Raw genomic sequence first — 13,840 nt, forward strand, 5'->3', positions numbered from 1 at the left:
CGTGTTTTTCAGCAGAAATAAACATGTTTCTGCAACTTTGGTAAACCCCATGTAACTTATAGATCAGGAGCAGCACAGTTTTCAAAACGTGTTTTTCAGCCCGAAATAAACACGTTTTTTCAGACTGTTGAATCCCTATGTAACTGGCTGGCTCAGAAGAGCCCACTGAGTCAGCCTTTTACCCCAGTGTGCAAAAAGTGTCAAAACGTGTTTTTCAGCAGAAATAAACATGTTTCTGCAACTTTGGTCAACCCCATGTAACTTATAGGTCAGGAGCAGCACACTTTTCAAAAAGTGTTTTTCAGCCCGAAATAAACGTCTTTTCTCAGACTGTTGAATCCCTATGTAACTGGCTGGCTCAGAACAGCCCACTGAGTCAGCCTTTTATCCCAGTGTGCAAAAAGTGTCAAAACGTGTTTTTCAGCAGAAATAAACATGTTTCTGCAACTTTGGTAAACCCCATGTAACTTATGGGTCAGGAACAGAACACGTTTCAAAACATGTTTTTCAGCCCGAAATAAACGCGTTTTTTCAGACTGTTGAATCCCAATGTATCTGCCTGGCTCAGAAGAGCCCACTGAGTCAGCCCTTAACCCCAGTGTGCAGAAAGTGTCAAAACGTGTTTTTCAGCAGAAATAAACATGTTTCTGCAACTTTGGTCAACCCCATGTAACTTATGGGTCAGGAAAAGCACACTTTTCAAAACGTGTTTTTCAGCCCGAAATAAACACGTTTTTTCAGACTGTTGAATCCCTATGTAACTGGCTGGCTCAGAAGAGCCCACTGAGTCAGCCTTTTACCCCAGTGTGCAAAAAGTGTCAAAACGTGTTTTTCAGCAGAAATAAACATGTTTCTGCAACTTTGGTAAACCCCATGTAACTTATAGATCAGGAGCAGCACAGTTTTCAAAACGTGTTTTTCAGCCCGAAATAAACACGTTTTTTCAGTCTGTTGAATCCCTATGTAACTAGCTGGCTCAGAACAGCCCACTGAGTCAGCCTTTTATCCCAGTGTGTAAAAAGTGTCAAAACGTGTTTTTCAGCAGAAATAAACACGTTTTTTCAGTCTGTTGAATCCCTGTGTAACTGGCTGGCTCAGAACAGCCCACCGAGTCAGCCTTTTATCCCAGTGTGTAAAAAGTGTCAAAACGTGTTTTTCAGCAGAAATAAACATGTTTCTGCAACTTTGGTCAACCCCATGTAACTTATAGGTCAGGAACAGCACACTTTTCAAAACGTGTTTTTCAGCCCGAAATAAACGTCTTTTTTCAGACTGTTGAATCCCTATGTAACTGGCTGGCACAGAAGAGCCCACTGGGTCAGCCTTTTATCCCAGTGTGCAAAAAGTGTCAAAACGTGTTTTTCAGCAGAAATAAACATGTTTCTGCAACTTTGGTAAACCCCATGTAACTTATAGATCAGGAGCAGCACAGTTTTCAAAACGTGTTTTTCAGCCCGAAATAAACACGTTTTTTCAGACTGTTGAATCCCTATGTAACTGGCTGGCTCAGAACAGCCCACTGAGTCAGCCTTTTATCCCAGTGTGCAAAAAGTGTCAAAACGTGTTTTTCAGCAGAAATAAACGTTTCTGCAACTTTGGTAAACCCCATGTAACTTATAGATCAGGAGCAGCACAGTTTTCAAAACGTGTTTTTCAGCCCGAAATAAACACGTTTTTTCAGACTGTTGAATCCCTATGTAACTGGCTGGCTCAGAAGAGCCCACTGAGTCAGCCTTTTATCCCAGTGTGCAAAAAGTGTCAAAACGTGTTTTTCAGCAGAAATAAACATGTTTCTGCAACTTTGGTCAACCCCATGTAACTTATGGGTCAGGAACAGCACACTTTTCAAAACGTGTTTTTCAGCCCGAAATAAACACGTTTTTTCAGACTGTTGAATCCCTATGTAACTGGCTGGCTCAGAAGAGCCCACTGAGTCAGCCTTTTACCCCAGTGTGCAAAAAGTGTCAAAACGTGTTTTTCAGCAGAAATAAACATGTTTCTGCAACTTTGGTCAACCCCATGTAACTTATAGGTCAGGAACAGCACACTTTTCAAAACGTGTTTTTCAGCCCGAAATAAACACGTTTTTTCAGTCTGTTGAATCCCTATGTAACTAGCTGGCTCAGAACAGCCCACTGAGTCAGCCTTTTATCCCAGTGTGTAAAAAGTGTCAAAACGTGTTTTTCAGCAGAAATAAACACGTTTTTTCAGTCTGTTGAATCCCTGTGTAACTGGCTGGCTCAGAACAGCCCACCGAGTCAGCCTTTTATCCCAGTGTGTAAAAAGTGTCAAAACGTCTTTTTCAGCAGAAATAAACATGTTTCTGCAACTTTGGTCAACCCCATGTAACTTATAGGTCAGGAACAGCACACTTTTCAAAACGTGTTTTTCAGCCCGAAATAAACGTCTTTTTTCAGACTGTTGAATCCCTATGTAACTGGCTGGCTCAGAAGAGCCCACTGGGTCAGCCTTTTATCCCAGTGTGCAAAAAGTGTCAAAACGTGTTTTTCAGCAGAAATAAACATGTTTCTGCAACTTTGGTAAACCCCATGTAACTTATAGATCAGGAGCAGCACAGTTTTCAAAACGTGTTTTTCAGCCCGAAATAAACACGTTTTTTCAGACTGTTGAATCCCTATGTAACTGGCTGGCTCAGAACAGCCCACTGAGTCAGCCTTTTATCCCAGTGTGCAAAAAGTGTCAAAACGTGTTTTTCAGCAGAAATAAACGTTTCTGCAACTTTGGTAAACCCCATGTAACTTATAGATCAGGAGCAGCACAGTTTTCAAAACGTGTTTTTCAGCCCGAAATAAACACGTTTTTTCAGACTGTTGGATCCCTATGTAACTGGCTGGCTCAGAAGAGCCCACTGAGTCAGCCTTTTATCCCAGTGTGCAAAAAGTGTCAAAACGTGTTTTTCAGCAGAAATAAACATGTTTCTGCAACTTTGGTCAACCCCATGTAACTTATGGGTCAGGAACAGCACACTTTTCAAAACGTGTTTTTCAGCCCGAAATAAACGCGTTTTTTCAGACTGTTGAATCCCAATGTATCTGCCTGGCTCAGAACAGCCCACTGAGTCAGCCTTTTATCCCAGTGTGCAAAAAGTGTCAAAACGTGTTTTTCAGCAGAAATAAACATGTTTCTGCAACTTTGGTAAACCCCATGTAACTTATGGGTCAGGAACAGAACACGTTTCAAAACATGTTTTTCAGCCCGAAATAAACGCGTTTTTTCAGACTGTTGAATCCCAATGTATCTGCCTGGCTCAGAAGAGCCCACTGAGTCAGCCCTTAACCCCAGTGTGCAGAAAGTGTCAAAACGTGTTTTTCAGCAGAAATAAACATGTTTCTGTAACTTTGGTCAACCCCATGTAACTTATGGGTCAGGAAAAGCACACTTTTCAAAACGTGTTTTTCAGCCCGAAATAAACACGTTTTTTCAGACTGTTGAATCCCTATGTAACTGGCTGGCTCAGAAGAGCCCACTGAGTCAGCCTTTTATCCCAGTGTGCAAAAAGTGTCAAAACGTGTTTTTCAGCAGAAATAAACATGTTTCTGCAACTTTGGTCAACCCCATGTAACTTATGGGTCAGGAACAGCACACTTTTCAAAACGTGTTTTTCAGCCCGAAATAAACACGTTTTTTCAGACTGTTGAATCCCTATGTAACTGGCTGGCTCAGAAGAGCCCACTGAGTCAGCCTTTTACCCCAGTGTGCAAAAAGTGTCAAAACGTGTTTTTCAGCAGAAATAAACATGTTTCTGCAACTTTGGTCAACCCCATGTAACTTATAGGTCAGGAACAGCACACTTTTCAAAACGTGTTTTTCAGCCCGAAATAAACACGTTTTTTCAGTCTGTTGAATCCCTATGTAACTGGCTGGCTCAGAACAGCCCACTGAGTCAGCCTTTTATCCCAGTGTGTAAAAAGTGTCAAAACGTGTTTTTCAGCAGAAATAAACACGTTTTTTCAGTCTGTTGAATCCCTGTGTAACTGGCTGGCTCAGAACAGCCCACCGAGTCAGCCTTTTATCCCAGTGTGTAAAAAGTGTCAAAACGTGTTTTTCAGCAGAAATAAACATGTTTCTGCAACTTTGGTCAACCCCATGTAACTTATAGGTCAGGAACAGCACACTTTTCAAAACGTGTTTTTCAGCCCGAAATAAACGTCTTTTTTCAGACTGTTGAATCCCTATGTAACTGGCTGGCTCAGAAGAGCCCACTGGGTCAGCCTTTTATCCCAGTGTGCAAAAAGTGTCAAAACGTGTTTTTCAGCAGAAATAAACATGTTTCTGCAACTTTGGTAAACCCCATGTAACTTATAGATCAGGAGCAGCACAGTTTTCAAAACGTGTTTTTCAGCCCGAAATAAACACGTTTTTTCAGACTGTTGAATCCCTATGTAACTGGCTGGCTCAGAACAGCCCACTGAGTCAGCCTTTTATCCCAGTGTGCAAAAAGTGTCAAAACGTGTTTTTCAGCAGAAATAAACGTTTCTGCAACTTTGGTAAACCCCATGTAACTTATAGATCAGGAGCAGCACAGTTTTCAAAACGTGTTTTTCAGCCCGAAATAAACACGTTTTTTCAGACTGTTGGATCCCTATGTAACTGGCTGGCTCAGAAGAGCCCACTGAGTCAGCCTTTTATCCCAGTGTGCAAAAAGTGTCAAAACGTGTTTTTCAGCAGAAATAAACATGTTTCTGCAACTTTGGTCAACCCCATGTAACTTATGGGTCAGGAACAGCACACTTTTCAAAACGTGTTTTTCAGCCCGAAATAAACACGTTTTTTCAGACTGTTGAATCCCTATGTAACTGGCAGGCTCAGAAGAGCCCACTGAGTCAGCCTTTTACCCCAGTGTGCAAAAAGTGTCAAAACGTGTTTTTCAGCAGAAATAAACATGTTTCTGCAACTTTGGTAAACCCCATGTAACTTATGGGTTAGGAACAGCACACTTTTCAAAACGTGTTTTTCAGCCCGAAATAAACACGTTTTTTCAGAGTGTTGAATCCCTATGTAACTGGCTGGCTCAGAACAGCCCACTGAGTCAGCCTTTTACCCCAGTGTGCAAAAAGTGTCAAAACGTGTTTTTCAGCAGAAATAAACATGTTTCTGCAACTTTGGTAAACCCCATGTAACTTATGGGTTAGGAACAGCACACTTTTCAAAACGTGTTTTTCAGCCCGAAATAAACACGTTTTTTCAGTCTGTTGAATCCCTGTGTAACTGGCTGGCTCAGAACAGCCCACTGAGTCAGCCTTTTATCCCAGTGTGTAAAAAGTGTCAAAACGTGTTTTTCAGCAGAAATAAACATGTTTCTGCAACTTTGGTCAACCCCATGTAACTTATAGGTCAGGAACAGCACACTTTTCAAAACGTGTTTTTCAGCCCGAAATAAACGTCTTTTTTCAGACTGTTGAATCCCTATGTAACTGGCTGGCTCAGAAGAGCCCACTGGGTCAGCCTTTTATCCCAGTGTGCAAAAAGTGTCAAAACGTGTTTTTCAGCAGAAATAAACATGTTTCTGCAACTTTGGTAAACCCCATGTAACTTATAGATCAGGAGCAGCACAGTTTTCAAAACGTGTTTTTCAGCCCGAAATAAACACGTTTTTTCAGACTGTTGAATCCCTATGTAACTGGCTGGCTCAGAAGAGCCCACTGAGTCAGCCTTTTATCCCAGTGTGCAAAAAGTGTCAAAACGTGTTTTTCAGCAGAAATAAACATGTTTCTGCAACTTTGGTCAACCCCATGTAACTTATGGGTCAGGAACAGCACACTTTTCAAAACGTGTTTTTCAGCCCGAAATAAACACGTTTTTTCAGACTGTTGAATCCCTATGTAACTGGCTGGCTCAGAAGAGCCCACTGAGTCAGCCTTTTACCCCAGTGTGCAAAAAGTGTCAAAACGTGTTTTTCAGCAGAAATAAACATGTTTCTGCAACTTTGGTCAACCCCATGTAACTTATAGGTCAGGAACAGCACACTTTTCAAAACGTGTTTTTCAGCCCGAAATAAACACGTTTTTTCAGTCTGTTGAATCCCTATGTAACTGGCTAACTCAGAACAGCCCACTGAGTCAGCCTTTTATCCCAGTGTGTAAAAAGTGTCAAAACGTGTTTTTCAGCAGAAATAAACACGTTTTTTCAGTCTGTTGAATCCCTGTGTAACTGGCTGGCTCAGAACAGCCCACTGAGTCAGCCTTTTACCCCAGTGTGCAAAAAGTGTCAAAACGTGTTTTTCAGCAGAAATAAACATGTTTCTGCAACTTTGGTCAACCCCATGTAACTTATAGGTCAGGAACAGCACACTTTTCAAAACGTGTTTTTCAGCCCGAAATAAACACGTTTTTTCAGTCTGTTGAATCCCTATGTAACTGGCTAACTCAGAACAGCCCACTGAGTCAGCCTTTTATCCCAGTGTGTAAAAAGTGTCAAAACGTGTTTTTCAGCAGAAATAAACACGTTTTTTCAGTCTGTTGAATCCCTGTGTAACTGGCTGGCTCAGAACAGCCCACTGAGTCAGCCTTTTATCCCAGTGTGCAAAAAGTGTCAAAACGTGTTTTTCAGCAGAAATAAACGTTTCTGCAACTTTGGTAAACCCCATGTAACTTATAGATCAGGAGCAGCACAGTTTTCAAAACGTGTTTTTCAGCCCGAAATAAACACGTTTTTTCAGACTGTTGGATCCCTATGTAACTGGCTGGCTCAGAAGAGCCCACTGAGTCAGCCTTTTATCCCAGTGTGCAAAAAGTGTCAAAACGTGTTTTTCAGCAGAAATAAACATGTTTCTGCAACTTTGGTCAACCCCATGTAACTTATGGGTCAGGAACAGCACACTTTTCAAAACGTGTTTTTCAGCCCGAAATAAACACGTTTTTTCAGACTGTTGAATCCCTATGTAACTGGCTGGCTCAGAAGAGCCCACTGAGTCAGCCTTTTACCCCAGTGTGCAAAAAGTGTCAAAACGTGTTTTTCAGCAGAAATAAACATGTTTCTGCAACTTTGGTCAACCCCATGTAACTTATAGGTCAGGAACAGCACACTTTTCAAAACGTGTTTTTCAGCCCGAAATAAACACGTTTTTTCAGTCTGTTGAATCCCTATGTAACTGGCTGGCTCAGAACAGCCCACTGAGTCAGCCTTTTATCCCAGTGTGTAAAAAGTGTCAAAACGTGTTTTTCAGCAGAAATAAACATGTTTCTGCAACTTTGGTCAACCCCATGTAACTTATAGGTCAGGAACAGCACACTTTTCAAAACGTGTTTTTCAGCCCGAAATAAACGTCTTTTTTCAGACTGTTGAATCCCTATGTAACTGGCTGGCTCAGAACAGCCCACTGAGTCAGCCTTTTACCCCAGTGTGCAAAAAGTGTCAAAACGTGTTTTTCAGCAGAAATAAACATGTTTCTGCAACTTTGGTAAACCCCATGTAACTTATGGGTTAGGAACAGCACACTTTTCAAAACGTGTTTTTCAGCCCGAAATAAACACGTTTTTTCAGTCTGTTGAATCCCTGTGTAACTGGCTGGCTCAGAACAGCCCACTGAGTCAGCCTTTTATCCCAGTGTGTAAAAAGTGTCAAAACGTGTTTTTCAGCAGAAATAAACATGTTTCTGCAACTTTGGTCAACCCCATGTAACTTATAGGTCAGGAACAGCACACTTTTCAAAACGTGTTTTTCAGCCCGAAATAAACGTCTTTTTTCAGACTGTTGAATCCCTATGTAACTGGCTGGCTCAGAAGAGCCCACTGGGTCAGCCTTTTATCCCAGTGTGCAAAAAGTGTCAAAACGTGTTTTTCAGCAGAAATAAACATGTTTCTGCAACTTTGGTAAACCCCATGTAACTTATAGATCAGGAGCAGCACAGTTTTCAAAACGTGTTTTTCAGCCCGAAATAAACACGTTTTTTCAGACTGTTGAATCCCTATGTAACTGGCTGGCTCAGAAGAGCCCACTGAGTCAGCCTTTTACCCCAGTGTGCAAAAAGTGTCAAAACGTGTTTTTCAGCAGAAATAAACATGTTTCTGCAACTTTGGTCAACCCCATGTAACTTATAGGTCAGGAGCAGCACACTTTTCAAAAAGTGTTTTTCAGCCCGAAATAAACGTCTTTTCTCAGACTGTTGAATCCCTATGTAACTGGCTGGCTCAGAACAGCCCACTGAGTCAGCCTTTTATCCCAGTGTGCAAAAAGTGTCAAAACGTGTTTTTCAGCAGAAATAAACATGTTTCTGCAACTTTGGTAAACCCCATGTAACTTATGGGTCAGGAACAGAACACGTTTCAAAACATGTTTTTCATCCCGAAATAAACGCGTTTTTTCAGACTGTTGAATCCCAATGTATCTGCCTGGCTCAGAAGAGCCCACTGAGTCAGCCCTTAACCCCAGTGTGCAGAAAGTGTCAAAACGTGTTTTTCAGCAGAAATAAACATGTTTCTGCAACTTTGGTAAACCCCATGTAACTTATAGATCAGGAGCAGCACAGTTTTCAAAACGTGTTTTTCAGCCGGAAATAAACACGTTTTTTCAGACTGTTGAATCCCTATGTAACTGGCTGGCTCAGAAGAGCCCACTGAGTCAGCCTTTTACCCCAGTGTGCAAAAAGTGTCAAAACGTGTTGTTCAGCAGAAATAAACATGTTTCTGCAACTTTGGTCAACCCCATGTAACTTATAGGTCAGGAGCAGCACACTTTTCAAAAAGTGTTTTTCAGCCCGAAATAAACGTCTTTTCTCAGACTGTTGAATCCCTATGTAACTGGCTGGCTCAGAACAGCCCACTGAGTCAGCCTTTTATCCCAGTGTGCAAAAAGTGTCAAAACGTGTTTCTCAGCAGAAATAAACATGTTTCTGCAACTTTGGTAAACCCCATGTAACTTATGGGTCAGGAACAGAACACGTTTCAAAACATGTTTTTCAGCCCGAAATAAACGCGTTTTTTCAGACTGTTGAATCCCAATGTATCTGCCTGGCTCAGAAGAGCCCACTGAGTCAGCCCTTAACCCCAGTGTGCAGAAAGTGTCAAAACGTGTTTTTCAGCAGAAATAAACATGTTTCTGCAACTTTGGTCAACCCCATGTAACTTATGGGTCAGGAAAAGCACACTTTTCAAAACGTGTTTTTCAGCCCGAAATAAACACGTTTTTTCAGACTGTTGAATCCCTATGTAACTGGCTGGCTCAGAAGAGCCCACTGAGTCAGCCTTTTATCCCAGTGTGCAAAAAGTGTCAAAACGTGTTTTTCAGCAGAAATAAACATGTTTCTGCAACTTTGGTCAACCCCATGTAACTTATAGGTCAGGAACAGCACACTTTTCAAAACGTGTTTTTCAGCCCGAAATAAACACGTTTTTTCAGACTGTTGAATCCCTATGTAACTGGCTGGCTCAGAAGAGCCCACTGAGTCAGCCTTTTACCCCAGTGTGCAAAAAGTGTCAAAACGTGTTTTTCAGCAGAAATAAACATGTTTCTGCAACTTTGGTCAACCCCATGTAACTTATAGGTCAGGAACAGCACACTTTTCAAAACGTGTTTTTCAGCCCGAAATAAACACGTTTTTTCAGTCTGTTGAATCCCTATGTAACTGGCTAACTCAGAACAGCCCACTGAGTCAGCCTTTTATCCCAGTGTGTAAAAAGTGTCAAAACGTGTTTTTCAGCAGAAATAAACACGTTTTTTCAGTCTGTTGAATCCCTGTGTAACTGGCTGGCTCAGAACAGCCCACTGAGTCAGCCTTTTATCCCAGTGTGTAAAAAGTGTCAAAACGTGTTTTTCAGCAGAAATAAACATGTTTCTGCAACTTTGGTCAACCCCATGTAACTTATAGGTCAGGAACAGCACACTTTTCAAAACGTGTTTTTCAGCCCGAAATAAACACGTTTTTTCAGACTGTTGAATCCCTATGTAACTGGCTGGCTCAGAACAGCCCACTGAGTCAGCCTTTTATCCCAGTGTGCAAAAAGTGTCAAAACGTGTTTTTCAGCAGAAATAAACGTTTCTGCAACTTTGGTAAACCCCATGTAACTTATAGATCAGGAGCAGCACAGTTTTCAAAACGTGTTTTTCAGCCCGAAATAAACACGTTTTTTCAGACTGTTGGATCCCTATGTAACTGGCTGGCTCAGAAGAGCCCACTGAGTCAGCCTTTTATCCCAGTGTGCAAAAAGTGTCAAAACGTGTTTTTCAGCAGAAATAAACATGTTTCTGCAACTTTGGTCAACCCCATGTAACTTATGGGTCAGGAACAGCACACTTTTCAAAACGTGTTTTTCAGCCCGAAATAAACACGTTTTTTCAGACTGTTGAATCCCTATGTAACTGGCTGGCTCAGAAGAGCCCACTGAGTCAGCCTTTTACCCCAGTGTGCAAAAAGTGTCAAAACGTGTTTTTCAGCAGAAATAAACATGTTTCTGCAACTTTGGTCAACCCCATGTAACTTATAGGTCAGGAGCAGCACACTTTTCAAAAAGTGTTTTTCAGCCCGAAATAAACGTCTTTTCTCAGACTGTTGAATCCCTATGTAACTGGCTGGCTCAGAACAGCCCACTGAGTCAGCCTTTTATCCCAGTGTGCAAAAAGTGTCAAAACGTGTTTTTCAGCAGAAATAAACATGTTTCTGCAACTTTGGTAAACCCCATGTAACTTATGGGTCAGGAACAGAACACGTTTCAAAATATGTTTTTCAGCCCGAAATAAACGCGTTTTTTCAGACTGTTGAATCCCAATGTATCTGCCTGGCTCAGAAGAGCCCACTGAGTCAGCCCTTAACCCCAGTGTGCAGAAAGTGTCAAAACGTGTTTTTCAGCAGAAATAAACATGTTTCTGTAACTTTGGTCAACCCCATGTAACTTATGGGTCAGGAAAAGCACACTTTTCAAAACGTGTTTTTCAGCCCGAAATACACGTCTTTTTTCAGACTGTTGAATCCCTATGTAACTGGCTGGCTCAGAAGAGCCCACTGGGTCAGCCTTTTATCCCAGTGTGCAAAAAGTGTCAAAACGTGTTTTTCAGCAGAAATAAACATGTTTCTGCAACTTTGGTAAACCCCATGTAACATATAGATCAGGAGCAGCACAGTTTTCAAAACGTGTTTTTCAGCCGGAAATAAACACGTTTTTTCAGACTGTTGAATCCCTATGTAACTGGCTGGCTCAGAAGAGCCCACTGAGTCAGCCTTTTACCCCAGTGTGCAAAAAGTGTCAAAACGTGTTTTTCAGCAGAAATAAACATGTTTCTGCAACTTTGGTGAACCCCATGTAACTTATAGGTCAGGAGCAGCACACTTTTCAAAAAGTGTTTTTCAGCCCGAAATAAACACGTTTTTTCAGAGTGTTGAATCCCTATGTAACTGGCTGGCTCAGAAGAGCCCACTGAGTCAGCCTTTTACCCCAGTGTGCAAAAAGTGTCAAAACGTGTTTTTCAGCAGAAATAAACATGTTTCTGCAACTTTGGTCAACCCCATGTAACTTATAGGTCAGGAGCAGCACACTTTTCAAAAAGTGTTTTTCAGCCCGAAATAAACGTCTTTTCTCAGACTGTTGAATCCCTATGTAACTGGCTGGCTCAGAACAGCCCACTGAGTCAGCCTTTTATCCCAGTGTGCAAAAAGTGTCAAAACGTGTTTTTCAGCAGAAATAAACATGTTTCTGCAACTTTGGTAAACCCCATGTAACTTATGGGTCAGGAACAGAACACGTTTCAAAACATGTTTTTCAGCCCGAAATAAACGCGTTTTTTCAGACTGTTGAATCCCAATGTATCTGCCTGGCTCAGAAGAGCCCACTGAGTCAGCCCTTAACCCCAGTGTGCAGAAAGTGTCAAAACGTGTTTTTCAGCAGAAATAAACATGTTTCTGTAACTTTGGTCAACCCCATGTAACTTATGGGTCAGGAAAAGCACACTTTTCAAAACGTGTTTTTCAGCCCGAAATAAACACGTTTTTTCAGACTGTTGAATCCCTATGTAACTGGCTGGCTCAGAAGAGCCCACTGAGTCAGCCTTTTATCCCAGTGTGCAAAAAGTGTCAAAACGTGTTTTTCAGCAGAAATAAACATGTTTCTGCAACTTTGGTCAACCCCATGTAACTTATGGGTCAGGAACAGCACACTTTTCAAAACGTGTTTTTCAGCCCGAAATAAACACGTTTTTTCAGACTGTTGAATCCCTATGTAACTGGCTGGCTCAGAAGAGCCCACTGAGTCAGCCTTTTACCCCAGTGTGCAAAAAGTGTCAAAACGTGTTTTTCAGCAGAAATAAACATGTTTCTGCAACTTTGGTCAACCCCATGTAACTTATAGGTCAGGAACAGCACACTTTTCAAAACGTGTTTTTCAGCCCGAAATAAACACGTTTTTTCAGTCTGTTGAATCCCTATGTAACTAGCTGGCTCAGAACAGCCCACTGAGTCAGCCTTTTATCCCAGTGTGTAAAAAGTGTCAAAACGTGTTTTTCAGCAGAAATAAACACGTTTTTTCAGTCTGTTGAATCCCTGTGTAACTGGCTGGCTCAGAACAGCCCACCGAGTCAGCCTTTTATCCCAGTGTGTAAAAAGTGTCAAAACGTGTTTTTCAGCAGAAATAAACATGTTTCTGCAACTTTGGTCAACCCCATGTAACTTATAGGTCAGGAACAGCACACTTTTCAAAACGTGTTTTTCAGCCCGAAATAAACGTCTTTTTTCAGACTGTTGAATCCCTATGTAACTGGCTGGCTCAGAAGAGCCCACTGGGTCAGCCTTTTATCCCAGTGTGCAAAAAGTGTCAAAACGTGTTTTTCAGCAGAAATAAACATGTTTCTGCAACTTTGGTAAACCCCATGTAACTTATAGATCAGGAGCAGCACAGTTTTCAAAACGTGTTTTTCAGCCCGAAATAAACACGTTTTTTCAGACTGTTGAATCCCTATGTAACTGGCTGGCTCAGAACAGCCCACTGAGTCAGCCTTTTATCCCAGTGTGCAAAAAGTGTCAAAACGTGTTTTTCAGCAGAAATAAACGTTTCTGCAACTTTGGTAAACCCCATGTAACTTATAGATCAGGAGCAGCACAGTTTTCAAAACGTGTTTTTCAGCCCGAAATAAACACGTTTTTTCAGACTGTTGGATCCCTATGTAACTGGCTGGCTCAGAAGAGCCCACTGAGTCAGCCTTTTATCCCAGTGTGCAAAAAGTGTCAAAACGTGTTTTTCAGCAGAAATAAACATGTTTCTGCAACTTTGGTCAACCCCATGTAACTTATGGGTCAGGAACAGCACACTTTTCAAAACGTGTTTTTCAGCCCGAAATAAACACGTTTTTTCAGACTGTTGAATCCCTATGTAACTGGCAGGCTCAGAAGAGCCCACTGAGTCAGCCTTTTACCCCAGTGTGCAAAAAGTGTCAAAACGTGTTTTTCAGCAGAAATAAACATGTTTCTGCAACTTTGGTAAACCCCATGTAACTTATGGGTTAGGAACAGCACACTTTTCAAAACGTGTTTTTCAGCCCGAAATAAACACGTTTTTTCAGAGTGTTGAATCCCTATGTAACTGGCTGGCTCAGAACAGCCCACTGAGTCAGCCTTTTACCCCAGTGTGCAAAAAGTGTCAAAACGTGTTTTTCAGCAGAAATAAACATGTTTCTGCAACTTTGGTAAACCCCATGTAACTTATGGGTTAGGAACAGCACACTTTTCAAAACGTGTTTTTCAGCCCGAAATAAACACGTTTTTTCAGTCTGTTGAATCCCTGTGTAACTGGCTGGCTCAGAACAGCCCACTGAGTCAGCCTTTTATCCCAGTGTGTAAAAAGTGTCAAAACGTGTTTTTCAGCAGAAATAAACATGTTTCTGCAACTTTGGTCAACCC

Source organism: Lepisosteus platostomus, chromosome 20, assembly GCF_059453375.1.
Source record: "Lepisosteus platostomus isolate fLepPlt1 chromosome 20, fLepPlt1.hap1, whole genome shotgun sequence".
Classification (NCBI taxonomy): domain Eukaryota; kingdom Metazoa; phylum Chordata; class Actinopteri; order Semionotiformes; family Lepisosteidae; genus Lepisosteus; species Lepisosteus platostomus.